Source organism: Lissotriton vulgaris, chromosome 3_1 (genome assembly GCF_964263255.1).
Source record: "Lissotriton vulgaris chromosome 3_1, aLisVul1.2, whole genome shotgun sequence".
NCBI lineage: Eukaryota > Metazoa > Chordata > Amphibia > Caudata > Salamandridae > Lissotriton > Lissotriton vulgaris.
Genome location: NC_141689.1, coordinates 615,324,008 through 615,351,361, shown reverse-complemented (window position 1 = coordinate 615,351,361; position 27,354 = coordinate 615,324,008).

The window sequence follows — 27,354 nt, the reverse complement described above, 5'->3', positions numbered from 1 at the left end:
AGGGTTTATTTTTATGTTGGGGATCCGCCCCTTGGACATGGGTCGTTCCCCCTTTATGGGAGGATGATTGTGGCCTTTACTGCCTCTTTGAGTGGTAGAGTAGCAGAATGTATTTAGTCCCATCTGTCATATAAGTAAACAAAAGGAGAGAGCAAGGGATTTTTCCACATAGAAGTGGAAGGAAAAAATACTCCCAGTCCCCTGGACTGAATATTAGAAAAATAAATGGAGTATCACCACCGTTACCTCAAGGAGAGGTTCTGAATGGGATGCCAATTGGAAAAGGAAAGATTTTTCCTTTTATAAAACCCCCTCACTCACCAACCTAGTTGGTGACATGCTTCATTATTGGGGTCCAACCTGACGGCCGAGTGCCATCAGGGTGTGCTGCGACACCTGAACTACAGTGGAGCTGGTTTTTGAGTGTAAAGTGAAAAAGTGATGTTAAAAATTGTCCTGGTATGACCAAAACATTTTTTTATTCAAGGGCTACTGGACAATATTAAAAAAGCAGTGAAAAGATACTAGTAGGTGATTATGAGGTATACAACCCTTACAACAAATCTTTTACCACGCACTACCATTACAACGCAGTAATTACAACGCAAACCATTACAACGCATTGCGCTGGGGTGCGCTCTAGGATAGGGAATAAGTTTAATTTACTATCCAACACCTTCCCTAGTGTCCACGGGGACTGGGGTTGGAATAGTAAATTAAACTATTCACTATCCAGCACCCCAAAGCGCTATGCGTTGTAATGGTATGCGTTGTAAAAACTGCGTTGTAATGGTATGCATGGTAAAAGTATGCGTTTTAACGTCATACATCCGATTATAACCATGAGTATCTATGTGAAGTGGTCTACATGTTTCAACCATTAAGGTAAATCACAGGTTTTCGTCAGGACCAGAAGTGATGAAAATGGGTGGTCTGCACACACTAACAAGCAGACACTCCTAAATTCCTTGTGCCAAATTGCAAAAATAGGCAAATAGCGTAAGCTCAAACCTAAAATAGGAGAGGGAAAAGCAAGACTCCTATTGCGAGTCTGACATGCTCCGCGGGGGCAGAGGGAAGGTTATCTCATCGGGAGAATATAATAGTTTCGCCGAGGATTAAGGGCAGTCTACCTACGCTCCTCTCTGTGCTCCCCGCTGTTCCCAAGGGGGGCAGAAGCCACTAGACACCAGCGTTTTTAAAAATGTTGTTTTGGTGGGGGCTGGTCTCATGGGCAAGGGTTGCTCCCCTTTTGATTTTATACTGTTAGGCCCACCTACCCCTTAGCTTGGCAGGTTGTTTGGTGCTTTTTTTGAATATGTGAATCTAATTTTTTTATTCTTCATTTTAAATCTAGTGTAAAGCTTTTGCTTCCGGTTTCGACAGTGGTTGTTCTGCAGTTTTGTGTTGTTGATTTTTTTAGGTAAGAAAAATGATTTTTGTTGTATGTACTCCAAATGAGTTATAATGTAATGCATGTAGGTTTTTTTTTGTAACCGGTGTCATAGTGGCATTTAGTTGCTGTTTTGAGCATGAGATTCTTTGTGATGTGTTTTGCATTGTCTTATGTGTATTTTTGTTTTCTCTTTCTTTTTAAGTGGGATATTGTTGATCCATACTGTGTTTGTGCAGAGTATGTGGTGTTGAGTTTAGCTGCTTCAGGCAAGTGAGTGGTTTTGTTTTGCAATGTACAGGTATTTTTGATAAAGGTGAATTTTGTTCATTGTTTATTTCACATAGTGATTGTTGTTATTGGCTTGTGTGTGTGTATGACAAAAAACAACCTAGGCAACCCACACTGAACAATGCAATATACTTAAGGACAAATGGCTACAATTAATTAGGAAAATATATGTCTTTTATTTTAAATCTTGTAAAAACACAACATATGAAATAAATGAAAAGGGAAACATTAAACATCAATAAAATCATGTATCATACAGTGGAATTAAGAAATTCATACATTTGTGACAATTAATAACAACATATATGAGATAAGTTAAAAAACTGAAAGTGGCAAATTGAGTCTCTACGCGCGTTTCGGCGAACCAGCGCCTTCTTCTGGAGTAGCCACACAAGCTCTAAAAAGAGATACATTTAAAAAAGTATATTAGTTATACATTCTTTAAAATATGTAAACAAAAACATATATCATTCTATGTCCTAACATTGTAGCCAGTATGCCTTATCTCTAATTCATGGTATTTATATATCTTTTCATTTCCTCGTATCATCTAAAGATTCATTCTGACAATCAGGTATTTCTCGAGTCCATCTGTTACTCAATTTCGAATTATCTGAATATGTAACATTGTAAATATCATGGATATTTTTAGTTATAAATTTATTTCTTTGCATAGATCCCTATTTTTATATTGATGGGCAGATGTTTAATCCTAGTTATCCACATTTATTCTCTCACTCATTGTTCGGAGCTTGAATTAGCTCTTCCATAGATAGGTAATACTCACAAGTAATATTCAAGATTTACATCACAGGTCGATAGGACGCTCAGTTGATGTCCAGATATGTTCTGGTTAAATGATGTATTTTGGATGCTTTTTTTACACAAAAGAGAGGGAAAAAAATAGAAAAAGCGTTCCTTTCAATTATTTTAACCAGTACTAGCAGCCTAAATCAATTAGATGTAGTTAGATAACTTTTTTCTAGAATTACCTTATATACTGTGACCTGATTTAGTACATCCCGCCTGCCGGATAGCTCTTATGGATAAGTATAGTTTGATTCTTCAAGTTTCGTTGATATTTGTCGATTTATCGATTTATTTAAAAGATCTCCCTGCCTGTTTGGTATAGCGGGGGAAAAGAATTTTAAATAAAGACAATATCAGGGTCACGTGGTTGATTTCAGTTCTCTATTTATCATCAAAACTTAAATAAAGTTGACACATCTTACCCGAGATATTCGGCAGAGCTCTTAAAGATGAAGGGTTAAAAAGATCTCCCTGTCAAAACATAATATTGGCTAATATAAACAATTTTGTTGCGTTAATAGAGTTTTACAGCTAGTATTTCTGGGTTGTATTTTGCCTTATTTTAATTTATGTCAGGATTGAGCTTACCTTAGAGTTAAGGAGAGATGTTCAAAAGCGGAAGGTTGTTTTAGATGCTCCAAGGATATTTGTTAATTTCGTTTAAAAGATCTCCCTGCCTATTCGAATAAACAAAAATAATTCAGGGAAATTGTAGCGGTTCTGCGCTTGGCTTTCTAATATTTCAGAACAGTTTTGTTTGGAAAAAACGGGATGTCTTACCCGAGTGGTTCGGCAGAGCTCTTTGTAGATAGTAGAACGGGTCTCCCTGTCTGTGAGACACAATGGTAGTTGATAGGGATAAATATGAAGCAATTGAAACTCAGTAGAGGTTCAAAATTATGGAATCGATTCCTATTTATTTACCGCGCTGACGGGGGCATTCTTTACCTGAAAGTAGCTGCAGGGCTCTAAATGTCCGGCGGCGGGATGGCAGTGAAGGATGGCAGCTCGACAGCGGCGGGTGGCGTCTCGTTTGCAGATTTGCTGGGTGAAAGTAACTGGTTTACGCTTGGTTTATATAGCGGGAGTTGATTGGGTTAAAAGGACTTCACCTGTGAGAATAGCCTTTGTGAAAACCGAGATAGGACTATTCCTGAATCGGGAATAGACATGGAAAACAGATCTTTTAGTGAGGTATCTATTTCTATGGTATCTACAAGAACGTGTGGGAAGCTTTTTAGGAAAAGATTCCAAATTAGATTATTTTAACAATTTATAAAAGTACATCAGATTTAGTGAATCAATTATATATTTATAAGGAATTTAGTTGAGTAAAAATGACTCCACTTGTACAAATAGTCTCTGTGTAAAAATCGAGATAGGACTATTTTTGAATCAGGAATGGACATGGAAAACAGATCCTTTTGAGAGGGATCTATTCCTATGGTGTATTTTCAAAAACGTATATAGATGTTTTTTAGCAAAAATACAAATTAGTTTATTTGACAGTTTATTAAAGTGCATCAAAATTAGCGATTAAATTATATATTTATAGGGGTCTAATTTTTAGTTTTTAAGGGACATGAATGAATCTATGATGGTCTATGATGGTCTATGTCTCTATGCAAAAGACATGCGGTGTATTCAACACGTTCTTGTAGATACCATAGAAATAGATACCTCACTAAAAGATCTGTTTTCCATGTCTATTCCCGATTCAGGAATAGTCCTATCTCGGTTTTCACAAAGGCTATTCTCACAGGTGAAGTCCTTTTAACCCAATCAACTCCCGCTATATAAACCAAGCGTAAACCAGTTACTTTCACCCAGCAAATCTGCAAACGAGACACCACCCGCCGCTGTCGAGCTGCCATCCTTCACTGCCATCCCGCCGCCGGACATTTAGAGCCCTGCAGCTACTTTCAGGTAAAGAATGCCCCCGTCAGCGCGGTAAATAAATAGGAATCGATTCCATAATTTTGAACCTCTACTGAGTTTCAATTGCTTCATATTTATCCCTATCAACTACCATTGTGTCTCACAGACAGGGAGACCCGTTCTACTATCTACAAAGAGCTCTGCCGAACCACTCGGGTAAGACATCCCGTTTTTTCCAAACAAAACTGTTCTGAAATATTAGAAAGCCAAGCGCAGAACCGCTACAATTTCCCTGAATTATTTTTGTTTATTCGAATAGGCAGGGAGATCTTTTAAACGAAATTAACAAATATCCTTGGAGCATCTAAAACAACCTTCCGCTTTTGAACATCTCTCCTTAACTCTAAGGTAAGCTCAATCCTGACATAAATTAAAATAAGGCAAAATACAACCCAGAAATACTAGCTGTAAAACTCTATTAACGCAACAAAATTGTTTATATTAGCCAATATTATGTTTTGACAGGGAGATCTTTTTAACCCTTCATCTTTAAGAGCTCTGCCGAATATCTCGGGTAAGATGTGTCAACTTTATTTAAGTTTTGATGATAAATAGAGAACTGAAATCAACCACGTGACCCTGATATTGTCTTTATTTAAAATTCTTTTCCCCCGCTATACCAAACAGGCAGGGAGATCTTTTAAAAAAATCGATAAATCGACAAATATCAACGAAACTTGAAGAATCAAACTATACTTATCCATAAGAGCTATCCGGCAGGCGGGATGTACTAAATCAGGTCACAGTATATAAGGTAATTCTAGAAAAAAGTTATCTAACTACTTCTAATTGATTTAGGCTGCTAGTACTGGTTAAAATAATTGAAAGGAACGCTTTTTCTATTTTTTTCCCTCTCTTTTGTGTAAAAAAAGCATCCAAAATACATCATTTAACCAGAACATATCTGGACATCAACTGAGCGTCCTATCGACCTGTGATGTAAATCTTGAATATTACTTGTGAGTATTACCTATCTATGGAAGAGCTAATTCAAGCTCCGAACAATGAGTGAGAGAATAAATGTGGATAACTAGGATTAAACATCTGCCCATCAATATAAAAATAGGGATCTATGCAAAGAAATAAATTTATAACTAAAAATATCCATGATATTTACAATGTTACATATTCAGATAATTCGAAATTGAGTAACAGATGGACTCGAGAAATACCTGATTGTCAGAATGAATCTTTAGATGATACGAGGAAATGAAAAGATATATAAATACCATGAATTAGAGATAAGGCATACTGGCTACAATGTTAGGACATAGAATGATATATGTTTTTGTTTACATATTTTAAAGAATGTATAACTAATATACTTTTTTAAATGTATCTCTTTTTAGAGCTTGTGTGGCTACTCCAGAAGAAGGCGCTGGTTCGCCGAAACGCGCGTAGAGACTCAATTTGCCACTTTCAGTTTTTTAACTTATCCCATATATGTTGTTATTAATTGTCACAAATGTATAAATTTCTTAATTCCACTGTATGATACATGATTTTATTGATGTTTAATGTTTCCCTTTTCATTTATTTCATATGTTGTGTTTTTACAAGATTTAAAATAAAAGACATATATTTTCCTAATTAATTGTAGCCATTTGTCCTTAAGTATATTGCATTGTTCAGTGTGGGTTGCCTAGGTTGTTTTTTGTCATACAGCTTAATTTCCCTGGCCTAGGAACTATTGTATCCGAACCTTCAGGGGGTCCTTGTTAAATACACGCGTTATTGGCTTGTGTGACAATTTACTTTTATTAGTAATCATTATGGCTAGCCGTAGAATGACTGCTCAGCAGGTGGTTGGTATGCTTCTTGAGTCTTCCTCTGAGCCGGATTATGACACTGACAGTGCGTCTGAGAGAGAGGAGGGAGGGGAAGATTCTGGCAGTGAGTTTTCTCTCCACATGGAATCATCGGATGATGAAGGTACTCTCAGCGCAGATGAAGGGCCTGTGTTAAAGGAGAACACTGCTGTGCCGATGGTGCAAGAGGCACCTAGATTGCAACCTGATGTTGCTAGTCTTCCTACTGGAAGTGTTGGACTCTGGGTTGATCCTAACATGGTGCAGCCGGGGTTCCCTCCATTTAGCGGTGATGCAGGGTGTAGAGTGGATTGTGAAAACTTTTTGCCTATACAGTATTTTCAGTTATTTATGGATGATGTGTTTTTAGGTGAGATTGATGAGCAGACTAATTTGTATGCTGAATAGTTTTTGAGGGTCAACAGTGACAAACTTAGGCCCCACTCTAGAGCTACCCGGTGGTCTCCCACAAATCTGGAAGAGCTGAAGAAGTTTTTGGGATTGACTTTATTGATGGGTTTGTTAAAGAAGCCGAATCTGGCTTCATATTGGTCTACCAGTCCCTTGATAGCAACAGCCATATTTCCAGCTGTTATGACTCGTGATCGGTATTTACTTTTGCTACGCATGTTGCTTTTTGTGGATAATTCTTTGGCGTTGCCACGTAGTCACCCTGACTGTGACCGTCTTTTTAAGATTCAGCCTGTTCTTGATAACTTTGATGATTGGTTTTCAGAGATTTACATTCCTGGGAACGAAATTTCTATTGATGAGTCTTTGGTTTTGTTCAAGGGTTGTTTGGTTTTTAGGCAGTACATCCCTAGCAAGAAGGCACACTATTGAATTAAACTGTATATGTTGTCTGAGAGTAAGACAGGGTATGTTTTTAATTTTCGTGTGTACACTGGTAGAGATTCCACTATTGACCCGCTTGGTTGTCCGTCCACTTTTGGAGTGTCAGAGAAAATTGTGTGGGATCTTGCTAGAAGACTGTTCAACAGAGGCCACCATTTGTACCTTGATAACTTCTACACTGCTGTGCAATTGTTTAAGGAATTGTTTAAAGTGGACACTTTTGCATGTGGCACAATCTACTCTAACCGCAAAGGTTTCCAAAGGAGCTTGTTTGCAAGAAACTTCAGAGGAGTCAGTGCAGTTCCTTATGTTGTGGCGAACTACTAGCTGTAAAATTTGTGGACAGGAGGGATGTGTACATGCTGACTACTATCCATGATGAGAGTACTTCACCTCTGCCAGTTTTGGGTCAGGTTGCTGAAGCGCACAAACCTGTGTGCATTCTGGAGTAAAATAAGCACATGGGTGGTGTTGACAGAGTAGATCAGAGGTTGGAACCTTACACTGCTATTCGGAAGGCTTATGTTTGGTATAGGAAGATGGCCATCCATTTTTTCAACTTAGCAACTTTCAATGCTTTTATTGTGTTCAAGGAGTGTTCTCCTGGGTCAAAGTTGACATTTCTTCAGTTTCAGCACTCTGTGATATCTAGCCTTGTTGTTGTGGAGCAAGTAAGTGTTCCTAGATTTGGAGTGGTGGAGGATGTGGCTCGATTGAAAGATCGCCACTTTCCTGATTATATTCCTCCCACATCTACAAAAGACTTTCCCACTAGGAGATGTAGAGTCTGTTGGCGAAGAGGTTTGCGGAAGGAGACTCGTCTTTACTGTCCTGGGCGTCCTTCTAACCCTGGGTTGTGTGTGCCTGCTTGCTATAGAGCTTACCACACACAAAAGAATTTTTAGGAGTATCCATGAGTGGTAAAATGTACTGCCTGGGCTGTGTTTTTTAAATAATTTGTATTCTTTTTAAAGGTTGGCATTTGTGCAATGTATTTAGTTACAGATTTTGTGTTACTAGATTTTTATCTATTTGAAATTATTTTAGTTTTTTGTTTAAAAAATTCAAAATGTGGGGGGCGTGGCTTGGCGGGCGAAGATGGCGGTCGCAGCTTTGTAGAGCTCCCGCCGGCCCGGACTTAATCCGTTCATTTATCCTGGCCCCCGAGCCCACAGTTGGTACCTGGCAAGTGGCATCGGTCCAGGAGTGTGTCCTGCCTTCTCCGGTGTCTTGATCCCGCGATTCCATCTCTTCTGGGACCCTGAGGCGACGGCGGTGAAGTGCGGCCTGGTGACCGGCTGTAAACCGGGGACCTCAATTTTCAGGACGCCGAGTGGCGGTTGCAGGCGCGCTGCTGAAAGTGGCATCAGCGGCGCGAATCTCGGCCCAGCCCTGCAGCTTCAGTTGCCCACGGATTGCAGAGGTGCCCTGACTCCTTGTGCCTTATGTGGACACTTGCAGGCGACACGGCGTGGTGGAGGCCTGTCCTGCCCTTGTGAAGCCGGGGCCTCGAGTTTCGCGACACCGGGACCACATTGGCCTGTCACTTCTTCCTTCGAGGGCACCAGAGCCGACGTCTCGACCCGGGGCCAGGGGCCTCCCGCGCCCGTAGCAGCGGACTTGCTCCCGAAGGACTACTGAAAATTGTCGCGGGTGGCGCCTGCCCCGTCCATTGAGAGGACCCGCTGTGTCTGAGAGCGGCCATGACCAGGGGTGGTGGAGGAGGCCCGCCTAACATGGCCCTATTGATAAGTTTACGGGGCCCAGCGGTGGCGCCGGGGCATCTGGCGGCAGTGGTGGATCAGGGCCGGACAATGCTACAATCCTTGCTGCCATTACCCAATCTCGGGACATGCTTGATGCTAAAATCGGGGCAGTGGGAGCGGACGTTACATTGCTTCGCCAAGACCTCCGCAACGCGGTGGCGCGGATCACTGAGACCGAATCTCGAATCTCGGTGACCGAAACGGACATTGGCGCACTGAAGAAGAGAATGGCGGAGGTGGAGTGTATCCAGAAGACTCTTGCGGCCCGAGTGGAGGATGCCGAAGGGCGTGCACGGAGGAACAACCTCCGCTTTATTGGCTTTCCGGAGCGGTGTGAGAAAGATGGCATGGAGCGGTTCTTGACCCAATGGCTGGAGAGCTGGATCCCCGAAGGGACACTGTCTGCGTGCTTTGTGATCGAGCGGGCGCACAGGGCCTTGACTCAGCGGCCGCCGGAGGGTGAGCGTCCTCGGCCAGTTATTGCTCGGCTGCTGAACTACCACGACCGCGATGTCATACTGCGGGAGGCGAGGAACAAGGGTTCGCTTACATATGAAAACCACACCATTATGATCTTCCCAGACTATACAAAAATGGTGCAGCAGCAGCGACAATCCTTTGTGGCAGCCAAGGCCAAGTTGCGAGGCCTGAAGCTCCAATACTCTCTCCTGTACCCGGCCCGCCTGCGGGTGGTGCACCAGTCCCGGACACACTTCTTTGATACGCCCGAGGAGGTATTTTGTTGGACCGACGAGGCGGTGAGACTTAGGCCGCATGCCCAACCGGGGCTGGACCCAGGCGGGTCCCAGAGATCGTCGCCGGAGCGGACGGACCGCCCAAACCGAAAAGGACGACATCGGAGGTCCAGATCGCGGAAACGGTCAGCCTCCGCTAGTACGACACAGACCAACGGCACGATGGACTCTGAACACTCTGATGCTGGCAGTTGAACCCTGGTGGGGCCTGGACTTTGGTGTTGCCCCATATCGTGATGGATCGGCTGGTGAGACTGTTCTTTGAGACTTTATTCATGCCAGTCTATATACTTCTGAGACACCCTGAGATTCTGAGTGGGAACGCTGTGGGGCTCGGGAGGCGGCTTCTATGGGCCTTAGACCCTCACGAGTTGTGGGTGTTGTTGGGGGGGTGGTGAGTGTGTGATGATCGAGGTGTTGGGATCCATTGGTATGGCGGGCCCTGGGTCCTCTGTTCTGGACCCGGGTCTCTCCATGCCGCGACAGATACTTCAATGTTCTATGAGGTATTGGGTGGGGGGTGCGGGGCGAGGGGGGGTGTTGTTCTGTTGTTGGCGTTCGGGGGTGTTCGGGCCTGGGGTGGACTGGTGGGTGTTGGGGCTGGGGGGGTGGGACCACGAGTGTATATTGCTGCTGAATCGATCAGATGGTGGGATGCACCGGGGTGGCGCGGAGGGTCTGGTGGAAGGAACTGCCTCGATGATGGCTGATAGTACGACAGTGTCTCCTCATAAAGCCATTCGTGTTGTGACATGGAATGTGAGGGGGATCCTTGATAAAATCAAACGTGGGGCTGTGTTGTGCTGGGGGAAAAGGGAGGCTGTAGATGTACTGTTGCTTCAGGAGACCCATATGTTGGGCTCCAAGGTCCTTAGTCTCCAGAGATTAGGCTTCCAGCAAGTGTACCATGCGGGCTTCGCGAGAGGCTCCCGGGGGGTCGCCATACTGGTTCATCGCAGGGTGGCGTATGTGCATGAAAAGCAATGGATTGACCCTCAGGGCCGTTATGTTTTCATCAAGGGGTTTCTGGGTACCGAGCAGGTGGTTTTTGGTAGCGTGTATGCCCCCCCTCCTATGCAGTGGGCCCTGGCTGAGCGACTGTTTACTCTATGGGATGAAATCCCGGATGTGCTGACTGTGGTTGGGGGTGATTGGAACGAGGTTATGGATGTGGGATCGGACCGCCAGAGACGGATGCCTGTTGCGGTGGACCCCTCCCCTGTAACTGCTCACACTAGATTGCGTGCGACGGTGGATAACTTGGGCTGGGTTGATGTTTGGCGCCACTTTCATCCTGCTGCGCGTGAATTCACGTATGTGTCGGTGGTGCATGGTTCCTTCTCGAGACTTGATTATTTGTTTGTGCCTGGTGCCTGTTTGAGTCGTGTAAGGGACACCGCGATACTCCCCAGGGGTCTGTCTGATCACTCCCCAGTTGTGGCTACTGTAGACCTCCCCTCGAGGCGGCAGCCGTTTCGTTGGCGGATGTCGCCGTGGCATTTACAGCAACCCGAGTACGTGCATCACTTGCGTGAAGCGATCGATGATTATTGGAGAGATAACCTAGTGGGCGATGTGGATGCCATGGTGGTGTGGGAGGCACTGAAGCCCACGATACGGGGCGTTGATATTGCTTGGTGTGCGGCTGCACGGCGGAAGCATCGGGAGGCCATTGTGGCCGCCGCTGCTCGAGTGGAAGAGTTGGAACGGCGTGGCCGCGATACGGCAGCTCCTGCAGGCCCAGCAATCGTACGCCTCGGTCCTCTATGGCCCGGCTGGCGTGGCTCGCCACGCGTAGCAGTATTTATCAATGGGGCAACAAGTCCTGTACGATGCTTCACAGGTTGTGCCAAGCGACATTCCAGCCTCTCACCGGGCCCGAGTGGCTACCCATGTGAATTCTACAAAAAGTTCCACCTCCAGCTGGGGCCTCAGTTCAGGCGCGTGCTGGAGGCGGCGCGGGCCCGGGGGGAACTGCCGCCTGACTGGCGCCATGCCGAGATCGTGGTTTTCCTGAAGCCGGGCAGGGCGCCGGACAGACACGACTCGTACCGACCCATTTCTCTTTTAAACATCGAGGCCAAAATTCTGGCTAAGGCCTTGGCGAACCGACTGCTGCCCCTTATTACTGACCTGGTCCATCCTGACCAGGCCGGATTCATGCCCCATAGGGCCACTCGTCATAATATTCGGAGGGCGCAGGCGGCGGTTGACGCCATGGGCGCTCGGGATGAGCAGGCGGCGCTCCTATTGGCGGACATGGACAGGGCCTTTGACTCTGTTAGCTGGGCATACCTGTTTACCCTGTTGACCCGCCTTAACCTCGGCCCAGTGTTCCTGTCGTACTTGCGGTTACTATACACTAACGTCACGGCCTCCGTCCGAGTGGCCGGGGCCACCTCCGGGCGCTTTCGAATTGGTCGGGGCACTCGGCAGGGTTGCCCATTGTCCCCATACCTGTTCGCCCTTGCAATGGAGCCCCTGGCATCCCGAGTACGGGCGGACGCTCAGCTGCGCGGATTTGTCTGGAATGACGACCTCACAGATAGGATCGCGCTGTATGCGGACGATGTCCTCTTCTTTCTCACCGACCTACAACGCTCGGGTCCCCGGGTTCTGGAGGTCATGCGTGTCTTTGGCGAGATCTCTGGCCTTCGACTCAACCTTAATAAGTCGACCCTGTGGGTACTGGGCGGCGGAGTTGTGACTGACCCCTGGGCTGAGGGACTGCGGGTGGCGACGGATGGTCTGAAGTATCTAGGCATATTCCTGTTGGAGTCGTGAGTCGTGGCTTGGGCTCGCGGCGTCCTGCCAGTGTGAGATCGGGTCCAGGCTGATGTCAAGACTTGGTCCAGGATGCCCCTTACCATCTTTGGCCGATCGGCCATCTTTAAAATGGTGGCGCTTCCGCGTCTCCTATATCAGCGTCAGAATTTCCCGTACCCTATCGGCCAACAGTGGTTTCGCCAAGTTAACTCTGTGCTGGGTCGTTTCCTATGGGCTGGCGGTGCGGCCAGAGTGGCGTTGAAAACTTGCTTCCTGTCTACATATTGTGGTGGCCTGGCTACCTCAGACCTCCTCTCCTACTACCAGGCTTCCCAACTGCTTATTCTTAATGACTGGTGGTACAGTGATAGGGGGGACCCGGCGTATGCCCTGGAACGGTCGCTAATGGGTGATCATACACTCCACACTATTCTGTATTTGGCTCGCCTGCGCCGCACGTTGCCGTCGGTTACCAGAGTGGTCTTTGCTGTGTGGAGGCAAGTTTCGGCCGAGACGCTACTCTGGCACAATGGTTTGCTCCCGGAGCTGGTGGCCCTGTCCGGTTTTGAGGGCTGGGAAGCCATAGGTATCACGCTACTGGGCCAGGTCATGTCCGGCGCTACCCTTAAATCGTTCGAGGAACTCCGCACTGAGTTCCAGATGCCTCAGTCCCAGTTCTTCAGATACTTGCAGCTGCGCCATGCTCTTACCCCGAGCATTGCTAACCTAGACTCCCTACCGGAGTTCAGCCCGGTCGAGGCAAAAGTGTTTATGGGGGATCTGGGGGACAGAAAGGTTTCCCGGATATACCAGACGCTGGTCATTCATTGCTCCTCTACCCTACACCCTCTTCGGGCGGCATGGGAGGTGGACGTTGGCCCTCTCGATGAGGACGATTGGAGGGAGGCGCCATTGCTGTCCGGCTCCGACTCATCCAATTTTAATACTTGCATCGGGCCCATTATACTCGTGAATGATTGTGGAGAGCTGGGCTGTTAGCATCCCCGGAATGTTTGCGCTGTGGGGCGGTGCCTGGGTCCCTGATACATACTGTGTGGTCGTGTGGTCGGTTGTCTGGTTTCTGGAGGGGTGTGTGGAGTTGTCTGTCCGAGGTCCTGGGCTGGGACCTTCCCCGCACCCATCGGCTGGGATTGTTGCACGTCATGGATGGCATTGGTGGGAACATTTATAAGCGCCATCTGCTGCTCTTGGGGCTTGTTGTTGCCAAGCGGGACCTGGCCCGGGCATGGAAAGCGGTGAGGGCCCCCCCTGTCTGCGTGGAAAGCTGGGCTGGACTATTTCATGGGCCTGGAAAGGCCGATCTTTGAGGCGAGGGGCTGCCCGCGCAAACACTACAAAATTTGGAAGCGATGGGCCGACTACCGGGGTCTGTCATTGGATCCCCCAGCGGAGCGAGAGGAGGACATTTGATGGCAGAGACATTGCTGGCCCGAAGCTGTAACGCCCCGGGTGCGCTACACCTACACTCGTTATTGTATTGCTGTATGTACGCGTGTGGTCGGGAGGTAGGGGGGGAGTTTGGGAGTTGAGGGGTCGGGGTAGGGGGGTAGGGTGGGTTAGAGGGAGTTTTTATACTGAGCCTATTCTTAAGACCTGCTAGAACATTTGCTGCCTATGTGATTTACTGTACCGAAATTGTCGTGGTGATCTCTGGTCTTGGGGGTGCCACGTTTTTATTGCTCATTTGCTCAATAAAATTGGTTGTGAAAAAAAATTCAAAATGTGATGGCGGTGTGCGTAGGCTGGCGCTTGGCTGGCGGTGTGGGTGGAGTGGTGCTTGGCTGGCGGTGTGCGTGGAGTAGTGCTTGGCTGTCGATGTGCGTGGAATGGCGCTTTGCTGGAAGCGTGCGTGGAGTGCTGCTTGGCGGTGGGTGTGCGTGGAGTGGTGCTTGGCTGTCGGTGTGTGTAGAGTGGTGTTTGGCTGGAGGTGTGCTTGGAGTGGTGCTTGGCTGGCAGTGTGCGTGGAGTGACGCTTGGCTGGCGGTGTGCGTGGAGTGGTGCTTAGCTGGGTGTGCGTGGAGTGGTGCTTGGCTGGCAGTGTGTTTGGAGTGGCGCTTGGCTGGCGGTGTGCGTGGAGTGGTGCTTGGCTGTCAGTGTGCGTTGAGTGGTGCTTGGGTGTCGGTGTGCGTGGAGTGGTGCTTGGCTGTCGGTGTGCGTGGAGTGGTGCTTGGCTGTCGGTGTGCATGGAGTGGAGCTTGGGTGTCGGTGTGCGTGGAGTGGTGCTTGGCTGTTGGTGTGCGTGGAGTGGCGCTTGGCTGTCTGTGTGCGTGGAATGGCGCTTGGCTGGCGGTGTGCATGGCCTGGTGCTTGGATGGTGGTGTGGGTGGACTGTTGCTCGGAAGGCGGTGTGTGAGTAGTTACTTTCTGTTGGTCACTACACACACTGCTAGTTGAGCGACACTCCACGCAGTCCATCATTTTGTGTAGTTTCAGTGTCAGGAATGTGGGCGTGTGAAAGTGATGGGCCCTTGAATGGCGCTGTCTGCTGGTGTGAGTGTTGTAATGTGTTGGGCCCACGGCTGGCGGTGTGAATGTTTTGTATGTGTCACATGTATGAAAGGTGTATGAATGGCCTGTAAAGAGGTTGGTGCCTTGACGTGGCTTTACAGCTCACGAGCTGTGAGTCAGGGGTTCAGTTTCTCATACTTTCAATTATTTGCAGTGCATTTCATTTTTGTGAAATAACTTGTGAATACAATTGTATGTACTGAATCATCACACACCCTCGTGCCAAATCCAACCAGTATGTGTGTGTGTTTGCGGATTAGATAGCTATGCAGTAATATTTGTCTTTTTTCTCATTCTGCAGTAGGGTGTACCTTGTCCATTTTTGTGAATGTTGTAATGTGTTGCTTTTCCTTCCGGATGGTGTCAATGGTCTGGTGTGTATCAGGTATGAAAGGTGCGTGAATGGCCTGTAAAACGGTTGGTGCCTTGTCGTGGCTTTACAGCTCACGAGTTGCGAGTCACTGGTTCGGTTTTTATGCATTTATTTATTGACAGAGCATTTCATTTTGTTGAAATATCTTGTTAATAAAATTTTATGTACTGAACCATCACTCGCCCTCATGCCAAATCCAACCTGTATGTGTTTGTATTTGAGGAATAGATAGCCGTTTTGGAATGTTTGACTTTTGAGTAACTCTGTTAAGGTGTACATTACAGCTATAAATAACTTACTAAATGTAGATATTATTGTTAAACCATGGGAGTATATGGTCATGTCTTTCTTGTGAATTCAAAGTTATTTTTTTATCCACAATGTCCTGCAAATCTGAAAATGTCTGTCGCAATTTCCATGCCATATTGTCCCAAGAATCTCAAAACTTAAAACTGAAAACTTAATTTAGCCAAAACAATTTGGTTTTGCAAGGGGGGTTCCCATGAGTTTTTGACGCGAAATAGTGTGCCTTCTTGCTAGGGGAAACCTACCTAACCCACACATTTCTGGAAACTAGACACCCGGGGGACTCCAGTGAGGTATGGCTTGCGTGGGTCCCTCATTATTCTCCTGCCCAGAATCTACTGCAAACATCAAATTTTGCTACAAAATCGCTTTTTTCTCACATGTCTGTGTGGTAAAGTTGTGGAATCTGCGTGGTTCCTCAAATCTCCACACACCCAGCGTTCCCCCAGGTCTCCCGATAAAAATGGTACCTCACTTGACTGGGTAGGCATAGTGGCTGCAACAGGAAAAGGCCCAAATCGTACAGTGGAGACTTAAAAATTACCTATAGCAAAATTACCTTATTTTTGGTGGGGGGGCACCTGAGTTTTTGGCCCGGGGCTCAGCGGCCATCTTGGGAAACTACCAAACCCAAACAGTTCTGAAAACTAGACACCCGGGGGAGTCCAGGGAGGTATGGCATGCGTGGGTCCCCCAACGTTTTCCTACCCAGAATTCACTGCAAAACTTAAAATTAGGTTAAAAAAACACTTTTACATACATTTTTGCGTGGGATCTCCATGCCGGCACAAATGTCCTACCACCTAGCGTTCCCCTTGTTCTCCCGAATAAAATGATACCTCACTTGTGTGGGTGGGCCAAAGCATAACAGGACAAAAATTTATTTTTAAAAAATTGTAGCGTTCGGGATTGACAAATAAAGCACAGAGAATTCTACTGTTTTGGGGTCATCCTAGTCACAGGCCTTAGGCCCACCCACACAAGTGAGGTATCATTTTACAACATTGATGCTTTTTATAAAATTATTATGCAAGAACCTAATATATTAGAGAAAAAAATCACCAAGTCAAAAATATCTCCCTATTCGAATAATCTAACTACACGTGAAAGATCAGCTCTTAAAATCTTAGCTGAGGATCCTACCCTTATAGTTAAAGAAGCGGACAAGGGAGGTAATGTTGTTTTAATGGACAAATCGAAATATGAGCAAGACATTTTAGATCAACTAAGTAACCAAGTCTGGTATGCTGAATTACCATCTAACCCCATTTTTTCAATTGTCACAAAGATTAATGAATTTTTAAAACATTGCCATCATGAGATAATTTTAACGGATGATGAATACAAATATCTAACGGTGGATCGCCCCCGCTACCCATGTCTATATACCTTACCAAAGGTGTACAAGGATACTACTTCCCCACCTGGGAGGCCTGTAGTATCTGGTATAGGGGGGCCCACCGAAAAATTGTCAGAGTTTGTAGATATTTCTCTCCGTCCTTATGTAATCGGCTTAGCCTCTTACATTAGAGATACAAAGGATGTACTTAATATTTTGAATGATTTTACTTGGGAACGTGAAATGTTGATGGTCACCATGGACGTCTCACAACTATATACTAACGTTGGACATGACAAGGGTAGTTTAGGAATAGAATATTATCTTTATAAGAGACCTGTCGAACTATTAGGTCACATCAACATGCTGTTGACTATGTCAAAACTTATTCTTGACAATAATGTTTTTCTCTTCAATGATAGATGGTACTGCCAGAAATGCGGAGTTGCCATTGGTTCCAGATTTGCACCGTCTTTCGCCTGCCTCTATATGGGGTGGATGGAAACGGTGCATATCTGGGGCACTGGTGGTGCCGGCTGGCACCAATACATCAATTATTATGGAATATATATTGATGATCTCCTTTTTATCTGGACAGGCAGTGAGACACAACTTCTGGATTTTTTTGCTAATATAAATAATAACTCATATAATATGACCTTCACTATCAATTATGGTCGTTCTGATATAGTTTTACTGGATCTAAAACTATATGTACTTGATGGCAAACTCTGTAGCAAATTGTTTAGGAAGAAAACCTCATGTAATGCAGTTTTACATGGTAGTAGTTCACATCCGAAGTCCCAGATTAATTCAATTCCATATGGTGAGTTCTATAGAGCCAGTCGTAACTGCAGTGAGGACACTGAATACTTAATCTGTGCCACGGATATAGAAAATAGATTCTTTTCTAGAGGATACAGACAAGATGTAGTTAGGAGGGTTAGAACTCAAAAGAACAGAAACCTTACAAATAAAACCCAAACCTGTTGAAACTTAGAATCCAGTTAGATTTGTTACAGGTTATAGTTTCTTGTCAACACATATTTATCAAATTCTTAAGAAATATTGGTTCATGCTTACATCAGACCCCTCCTTGAAAGAACATGTATTGTCCCACCCTTCGATTACATACCGTATAGGTACTACGATTAGAAACATGATCAGTCCCAGCTATCCTAAAAACAGTTATAAACCATCATGGCTACATACCCTGAACAAGGGTTCTTTTCGATGTGGGAACTGTAGTGTGTGTAGAATGTCATTGCATGGTACCAAATCCTTTAACTATAATGACTCTGGTACTTACCATATTAATGTAACAAAGAAGGGGTAGCAGAATTGGATCAAGTGTTGATCCTTAGGCTCAATTTACCATTCCAAGAGAGAAGAAGAATGGAAGGTCCAACCTGAGTCAGAGCCCCAAGTAGCAATGATTGACAAAAAGGGACTCAGTTGTTCCTGAGGGAAGAGTAAAAAGTAAAAAGTAACAAGGTCAAGGAGGGAAGAAGATTGGTAGGTGGGTAGTGCTCAGTGGAGTGCTACCCTGGGCATCCCATTAGTTGGAATGAATGGCCTCACACACTCTTGCAAGTGTCATGCTTCATCATTGGCCGTTGCTCCTCGTTGGACAGGCGGTGCAATGTCCAACGGGCTCACCTCTAGGAGGGGCTCTTTATCGGAGATCTTTTTTCCAACAGCCTGTGGGTGAAGTGCAAGTGAGGGGCCAAGTAAGAAGTGAATAGTGTAGGTGGGTGAGTTAAAATATAGCAAGGGATACCGGAGAGCAATTTATTCTGGTGGTTCCCGTACTATAAATAAAACCAGTGGGTGGCCTATGATCGCCAGAAGTTAGGTTCTGTATCACGATCTAGGACTACACAGCGTTCAGTGGGGTCAACATGTTTCTCGCTTCTGCAATTATGCTGCGATTCTTCAGGACCTTATATACATCTATCACAAGGAAAGACCTAAAAGTGTCAACCTATAAACATCAAATTTACTATTACTGTTGTACTACCTGATTGTAACCGCTCCTGCCTACAGGTCAAGGAGTACAGGTGTCAACAGTACCCGGTAGGTGTGACATCAAGGGAGAGAGCCAATAGGGGTTTAATGGTTCTCAGAGCCTTGGTCAGAGCTCTTGCGCCTACCCATCGCTACCGGGATCCGGATCCCGGTAGCGATGGGTAGGCGCAAGAGCTCTGACCAAGGCAGGAGGCAGGAGCGGTTACAATCAGGTAGTACAACAGTAATAGTAAATTTGATGTTTATAGGTTGACACTTTTAGGTCTTTCCTTGTGATAGATGTATATAAGGTCCTGAAGAATCGCAGCATAATTGCAGAAGCGAGAAACATGTTGACCCCACTGAACGCTGTGTAGTCCTAGATCATGATACAGAACCTAACTTCTGGCGATCATAGGCCACCCACTGGTTTTATTTATAGTACGGGAACCACCAGAATAAATTGCTCTCCGGTATCCCTTGCTATATTTTAACTCACCCACCTACACTATTCACTTCTTACTTGGCCCCTCACTTGCACTTCACCCACAGGCTGTTGGAAAAAAGATCTCCGATAAAGAGCCCCTCCTAGAGGTGAGCCCGTTGGACATTGCACCGCCTGTCCAACGAGGAGCAACGGCCAATGATGAAGCATGACACTTGCAAGAGTGTGTGAGGCCATTCATTCCAACTAATGGGATGCCCAGGGTAGCACTCCACTGAGCACTACCCACCTACCAATCTTCTTCCCTCCTTGACCTTGTTACTTTTTACTTTTTACTCTTCCCTCAGGAACAACTGAGTCCCTTTTTGTCACACTTACCATATTAAAACACATATTGACTGCAATACAACTTATGTCATATATGCCATTCTGTGCAAATGCAAGAAGCTATATATAGGGAGTACTATTAGGAAACTTAAGGACAGGGTCGGTGAACACTTTAGAGCCCTTAAAAAGAGGGGTGATAGAGTTCCTATAGCAGTACAAGCAATTAACTGCACATCGCAAACGGAACATCTGACAATGTCATTTCATGGCATAGAAATGATACCAATGGATGTGAGGGGTGGAAACCGAGAACTCAGTTTGAGACAACAGGAGGCACGCTGGATCATGAGGGTACATGCGGTGGTAAGGGGGCTAAATTTCGATGAGGAGTTACAATTTTTCTTGTGTTGATTAGTTATGGATAAATGTAATCAGCACTCTGCCCCCCGTTTCATATTTTTCTGTGAACCAATCACCTTGACCTTAATGTGAATTTAAGTATCTGTATAGTGTTCTTTTGGTCTATCATTGGATCAACTGACTTAACAATGGAAGTCACTGATATAATTGCTAATTGTATTTTTGTAATATGTGGATGTTTCTTACTACTGTGTATTACAGTTTCATGTTGCCTATGCATATGTACTATTCACTTGTTTCTCTCTCTTCCGTTTTCTGTCAATTCTATTTGACACCTTTTTCCCTTTGTTAGAACTAATGAGTTTAACTGTTGAACTGATTTTTCACTCCTACTTTATGTCTTTTTCATGATATTATATCCAATTTATGATAGCCCCATCATCAGATTGCTTAACATTTGCCTTTATTCTCAATCTCAGTACCCTGCTGATGATAGGGTTAATCGCGTTATGTTCTGATCACATTTTTAGTATTGAACGGAGTGTCTTATATAATCTATGGAATAGTGAATTTGGATCGCATTTCAACGCGTACTGTGGTTACAAATTTATAAGAATTTCTTGTTCTTACTTTTTAACTGGTCTTATCGATTTTTCGATCTTTTTAATACTCTTAACTTTCAGATTTACTCAATATATGCTTAACCTGATACGGGATAATGTCATTTGGACTTAGAATTATCGTGATACATTAATGTATATCAGCTTATTTCGCTTCCTGACTCGCTTATTTCTTCAATAGAAACACATTACAAGATGGCGGCAATGTTTTCCACCTACGGTGTGAAACCGGCGTTTTACTCTTAGTCTGTTTTTCACTCCTATTGTTTGGGAATCCTAACTAATAGGAGTAGGTCAATATGGCACCGTTGCTGTACGCCGCCTGCATCAGAAGTTTCGTGATCTCTCTCTGTACTCGGAGGTAGGATCATCATGGTATTTTGGATTTTTATTAATTTTAAATGCGAATTGTAGATTGTAGCAACTTGGGGGCATGGTTATCACTCTTCCCACGATACTTTGGGATTTATTGCCTTTTAACTAGTCAAGGGATTTTCTATCATAATGTTCTGTTGGGAAAAGGTGACTGCTCTGAATTAGGGCTCACATTATTGGCCAAACATTAATAATAGTAGAGAGTAACACTTATTGTCCTATATGATTGAGACTTGGGTATTTCTATACGGACATTATCATTTATACGGAGAATGTTCCTATTTCTTAGGACACGAGTTAACTCCAAATGCAACATTGGGTCGTTTGGAATCCACTTACACGACTACTGTTGGGTACAATACTCTCTTCCTGACTTTTAAGGATCGGCTAATGATTTACGCATACTATTGGTAACCCGGAAAATACTTTGGAAACGTGGAACTTCTTTTAAATAGTGAGTGCCAAACTATCGTCTTTTTAATTTTTTTTAGGCCAGACTTATAATTGCTCATTTATATGTACAGGAACCCTGTATTTTGGGGTCTTATGTCTAAATTACTCCTTCGATGTTTGACCGCGTTTAGTTATGAGGGTCAAACTCAATCTCTGACTATGTATTGTTTCCCCTTCTGCCTTAGAGTATAAGAGTGGATACCGAGGACAGATGAAGACACACCCTCTATAACCACATTATAATCTATTCTAGACATATGGTGAGCGAGCCCATGCTGTCTATTTTATCATTTCCTCGTTCTTCCTTTATGTGATTTGTTTACCTAATCGCTTCGAATATGATTTTCACGACCCCTTTCTTTGAATTTCAAGATTTTGATTTGTTTTTCCTTTCACTGTTATGATGTTTGTCAGGAATATGAGGCTGTCACCTTCTTATTTCCTATCTTTCCACATCTCTATAGGACAACCACACGCTTCTGACAATGGTGCTTTTCTTATTAGTATCAACCTCCTGTCAACTCTATAAAATCTTCTCTCTCTCTTCTTGAAAAGTTAGAAATGGGAAACAAATTTAGTTTCCAAGGATATTATATGTTTATAATTGGTATATGACCTACATTTCTTAAACCTCTATACTCTCTGATGAAGTCCTTGCAATAGGATCCTTATGGACCTTATTTACTGAGTTTTATTAGGGTCACTGTCTGAATATCAAATAGCTTTGACCTTCTCTTAGACCACTTTGTTTTTATATGGACTATTCTGTATATTTAACTATGTGGTGTTATTGACTTTGAGTGGATTTGTGATTATTTCTATTATAATATTTACAGCCCTGACGAAGTCTTTTGGTCACCAGACCAAGACGAAACATGTGTTGGCAGCGGCTAATGTATGTTCTCTTGGTGAAGACTGAATTTGCTTAAGAATTGGAAAATAAATGAAGATGAAATGAAGATACTCTGACTCATTGGATTTAATAATTGGACTTTGATACTGTTGAACTTTTAGCTCAGGATATACCTAGGTGCCGGCAGAGCTAGGGTTCAAAAACGAAAGGTAGGCACTTTGCCAAAAAAAGGCCAGTTTTCACTGCAAAATTGAGGTGCGACCACGTTGCGTTTTGCGCTGTTTCCTGTCGCAGGCACTAGGCAGACCCAGGCAAGTGAGGTAACATTTTTTTCGGAAGACCAGGGTAAACGCTGGGTGGGTGGAAATTTGTTGATCCACGCAGATTCCAGAACTTTCCACCACAGAAATGTGAGGAAAATGCATTTTTGTTGTCAATTGTTTAGCTTTGCAATGGATTCTGGGTAATAGAACCTGGTGGGAGGCAGTTGAGTCACCCCATCCTGAATTTCCCTGGGTGTCTAGTTTTCAAAAATGTATAGGTTTGCTAGGTTTCCTTAGGTGCCGGCAGAGTTAGGGTTAAAAAACTACAGGTAGGCACTTTGCCAAAAAGGGCCAGTTTTCACTGTGAAATTGTGGTGCGACCACGTTGCATTTTGCGCCATTTCCTGTCGCAGGCACTAGGCAGACCCAGGCAAGTGAGTTACCATTTTTTTCAGAAGACCTGGGGGAACGTGGGGTGGGTGGAAGTTTGTTGATCCGCACAGATTTCAGAACTTTCCACCACAGAAATGTGAGGGAAATGCATTTTGTTTCCCAATTATTTAGGTTTGCAAGGGATTCTGGGTAACAGAACCTGGTGGAAGGCAGCCGAGTCACCCCATCCTAAATTCCCCTGGGTGTCTAGTTTTCAAAAATGTATAGGTTTGCTAGTTTTCCCTAGGTTCCATCAGAGCTAGGGTTAAAAACTACAGGTAGGCACTTTGACAAAAAAGGGCCAGTTTTGACAGCGGAATTGAGGTGCGACCACGTTGTGTTTTGCGCCGTTTCCTGTTGCAGGCACAAGGCAGACCCAGGCAAGTGAGGTACCATTTTTTTCATAAGACTTTGGGGAACGCGAGGTAGGTGGAAATTCGTTGATCCACGCAGATTCCAGAACTTTCCACAACAGAAATGTGAGGAAAATGCATTTTTTTCTAATTTTTTAGGTTTGCAAGGGATTCTGGGTAACAGAACCTGATGGAGGCAGTCTATTAACCATCCTTCCTGAATTCCCCTGGGTGTCTAGTTTTAAAAAATGTATAGGTTTGCTAGGTTTACCTAGGTGCCGGCAGAGCTAGGGTGCAAAAACTACAGCTAGGCACTTTGCCATAAAAGGGTAAATTTTTAACTGCAACATTGAGGTGTGACCACGTTGCATTTTACGCCGTTTCCTGTCGCAGGCACAAGGCAGACCCACACAAGTGAGGTACCATTTTTATCGGGAGACTTAGGGTAATTCAGATTTGTAAATTAACTGTTATTACCTATTGAGTAGTCATGCATTTCTCCCTTCCCAATGAAAGACATTGTGTAAAAAAAAAATCATTTTGAAAAATGACCAATAATTCTCATGCTAGTATGAGTATTCCCATTTTTGAAAATGTGCAAATATATACTGTTTCTAAACTCTATAATTTGTACCCAATTCAGAAATATATAGGTGTCTTTCATACCGATTTTTCCATGTATACATTTTTCAAGAAAAAGTGCTCTATACCCGGTAAAAAATAAAATACTATTGCAAGTTGCTGCTAAGTTTTTGGTTCTGGGTTCATCGGGTTCTTGGTGAAACTACAAGTTCTATATCCCTCACAACCACGAAGGTCAAACGGATGTAATGGTATATTGCTTTCAAAGAGCTGTCAAAATTATAAGAATTTACAGGTGGAAACGTTGAGACAAAAGGCTGTTTTTTTCAACTAATGTTCAATTATTCCAATATTTAACTGTTAGTTTCTATAAAGAAACCTTCATGGATTTAGACAAATGACCCCTTTCTGAATTAAGAATGTTGTCTACTTTTCTAAAATGTATAGCTTTTCAGGATCCATTATTGCTTTCAAACTCATTTCTACCATTAACTGGAAGGAGGTTGAAAGCTCTAAAAATAGCAAAAATAGGCTATGTCCCAGAAAAATGCCAAAACTGTGTGAAAAATGTTGGTTCTCTGACAAACGACTGTCATTCCCTAAAAGCTGAGAAAATGGATACTTCAGACCCACAAAGCCTTTATTGATAACATTTGCAGGGAAAAACTCAGAGGCTTTCATTTGCAGCCCGTTTTTCCAATTTTTCTGAAAAAATCAAAAGTTTTACTGTATTTTGCTTAATTTCTGGGACCCCTCCAAGGAAATCCACAAACCCTGGGCACCTTTAGAATCCACATGATGTTGGAAGAAAAGGACGCAAATTTGGCGTGGATACCTTATGTGGTCAAAAAGTTACAGGGGCCTAAGCGTGCACTACCCCAAATCGCCAAAAAAAGGCTTAGCACAGGAGGGGAAAAGGCCTAGCAGCGAAGGGGTTCAAATTTGGGCTTATAAATAATTACACATTTCGAGGCACTCAAATTTATCGTCCTCCTGGGTTTTAAAGCTGGGTTACTAAACTCTATTAGTTCTTCACTTGAGGCAGATATCTGCAATTCAAATTTTCACTTAGAGCAAACAGAAGATAAGGATACAGTTTAATTCATTGAAATCATGGATGCTTTTATTCTTAAACTTCTTATCATAGCACAGATCACACTCATCGTGGCGGTCATACGCTGGATGCGCTGTTCTCAAACAACAAAGATATCTCTGGTCTTGAAGAACTTCCACTCATGTGGTCCAATCACTCAGCCGATAAAATGCCCCACAACTCATAAGAGGTCCATATATGCCCAGCGCAGAACCTGGGCAAAAATTGACAAAAACCAACTTGAGCTACTTCTTATTAGTTTACGTCCCACAGTGCTGCTCAATCCAGAACTAGCAACCGAGACTTACTCTACCTGGTTGAAGTCCGCCTTTTCTCAACTAGTACTGACAAAAACAGGTGGTCTAAGCAGGACCCGTCCGTCTGCTCCCTGGTTCTCCAAGGCCCTCAGACTGGAAAAACAAGGTTATAGACACCAAGAAAGGAATGGAGAGCCCAATATGACACCCACGAGAGAGAACTTTATAAACGCTTGTTAACTAAATATAAAGCCCTATTTGGTTACAGAAAAGTCAGCCTACTTCTCTTCTTAAATCGAATTTGCCAAAAACTCAGCTAGAGAACTCTATCAAGTTATTACTAAATTAACTAAACAACTGGAGTATGAAAGGGATTGGATCAGCCAGTTCTTATACAATGATATTGCTTCGCACTTCAGGGGTAAAATCAACTCTATTTCCTACTCATTTGGTCACTGTGGTAATTCCCCGCCAGCCACCAGTCAAGATAATGTGAACACAGTTTCCGATAAGGACTTGTCTACTAATAGCTTCAAGTTTATTCCCCCTGTTCCAAGGGCACTAATAAAAAACCTTATCCTAACTACCAAGTCAGGTTCTCCAGACGATCCTTGTCCGCCCTCAGTCATTAAGCTAGTCCCTGACATTATTGCAATCCACCTTTCAAACATATTCAATAAAATGTTCAGAACTGGTGTTTTTCCATCCCAATGGAAGCAAGCCTCTAGCCTGCCTTTACTGAAAAAAACGATTTGGATCCCAAAGACCAGGCCAACTATCGACCTATTTCCACCCAATTAAATCAGTTCTTTAAGGACTTTAACTGCCTGGATCCTACTCATTTCGGATTTGGACCTAAACATAGAACAGAGACTGCCCTGATCAAGGCAACCGATGAGCTCAAATTCATCGGTCAGCTGCCCCTGCCCTTATTTATTTATTTTTTATTTATTTTATTTATTATTTATATGGCGCACAAATCATCCCCCAGGGGATCTCTCAGCGCCCAGGTAGCAGGAAACATAATACAAAGTTACTCATTTAAAATAGCCAGGTTTTAAGGTGTTTCTTAAAGAGAATGAAAGTGGGACATGCCCACAGGTCCTCTGGCAGCGCATTCCAATATTTGGGGCCAGGTAGGAAAAAGCGCAGCCACCCATCTTCACTTTTTTAATTCTCCGAGTTTGGAGGAGCTTTTGCCCCCTGGTTCTTAGCTGCAGGGCCAGGGTATACCATTCTAATTTCTTAGTTAGGTATCTAGGTCCCAGCCCATAAAGTGCTTTGAAAACTAGGCATAAAAGTTCGAAAAGTGCTCTTTTCCTGATAGGAAGCCAATGTAACTCTCTCAATAGCGGTAGAGATGGAGTTTGTGCTGCTTGTTCCATGCTAAGCGTGCCGCCGTATTTTGAATGACTTGTAGCCTTGAGAGTAGGTCCTCCCTCATCCCTACCAGTAGAGCGTTTCCATAATCTAGTCTACTGACTAGAAGTGCCTGTATCAGGACCCTTCTGGTGGAGAGAGGAATCCAAGGGAAAATCTTTTTTAGCATGCGCATCAGTCCAAAGCACTTGCCTAATAGAGTCTTAACGTGCTCCTCCATAGATAGGTTATTAACCATTACAATGCTCAGGTTTTTTGCCATTGTTTTGCGGTGGGAGCTTCTCCTAGTCCACCAGGCCACCACTCCTCAGTCCATAAGTCCTCAGTTTTCCCAAACAATAAGATCCCAGTTTTGTTGGAAGTAAGCTGCAGGAAGCTCTTTCTCATCCATGTGGCTATTTGTAGCATACAGAGCTTAAATCTATCTCTGGTCACTGCAGGGTCCTTCTTTATGGGTACTATCACCTGAGTATTGTCCGCATAGGAGAAGGTTTGGAACCCACAAGATTTGATGACAGTGGCCACAGATTACACATAGGTGGGGCTTAATATGGAGACCTGCGGTACACCCTTGCCACAGTTGTAGTCTAGGATGCAAAGGTGTTCAGTTGTACACATTGAGATC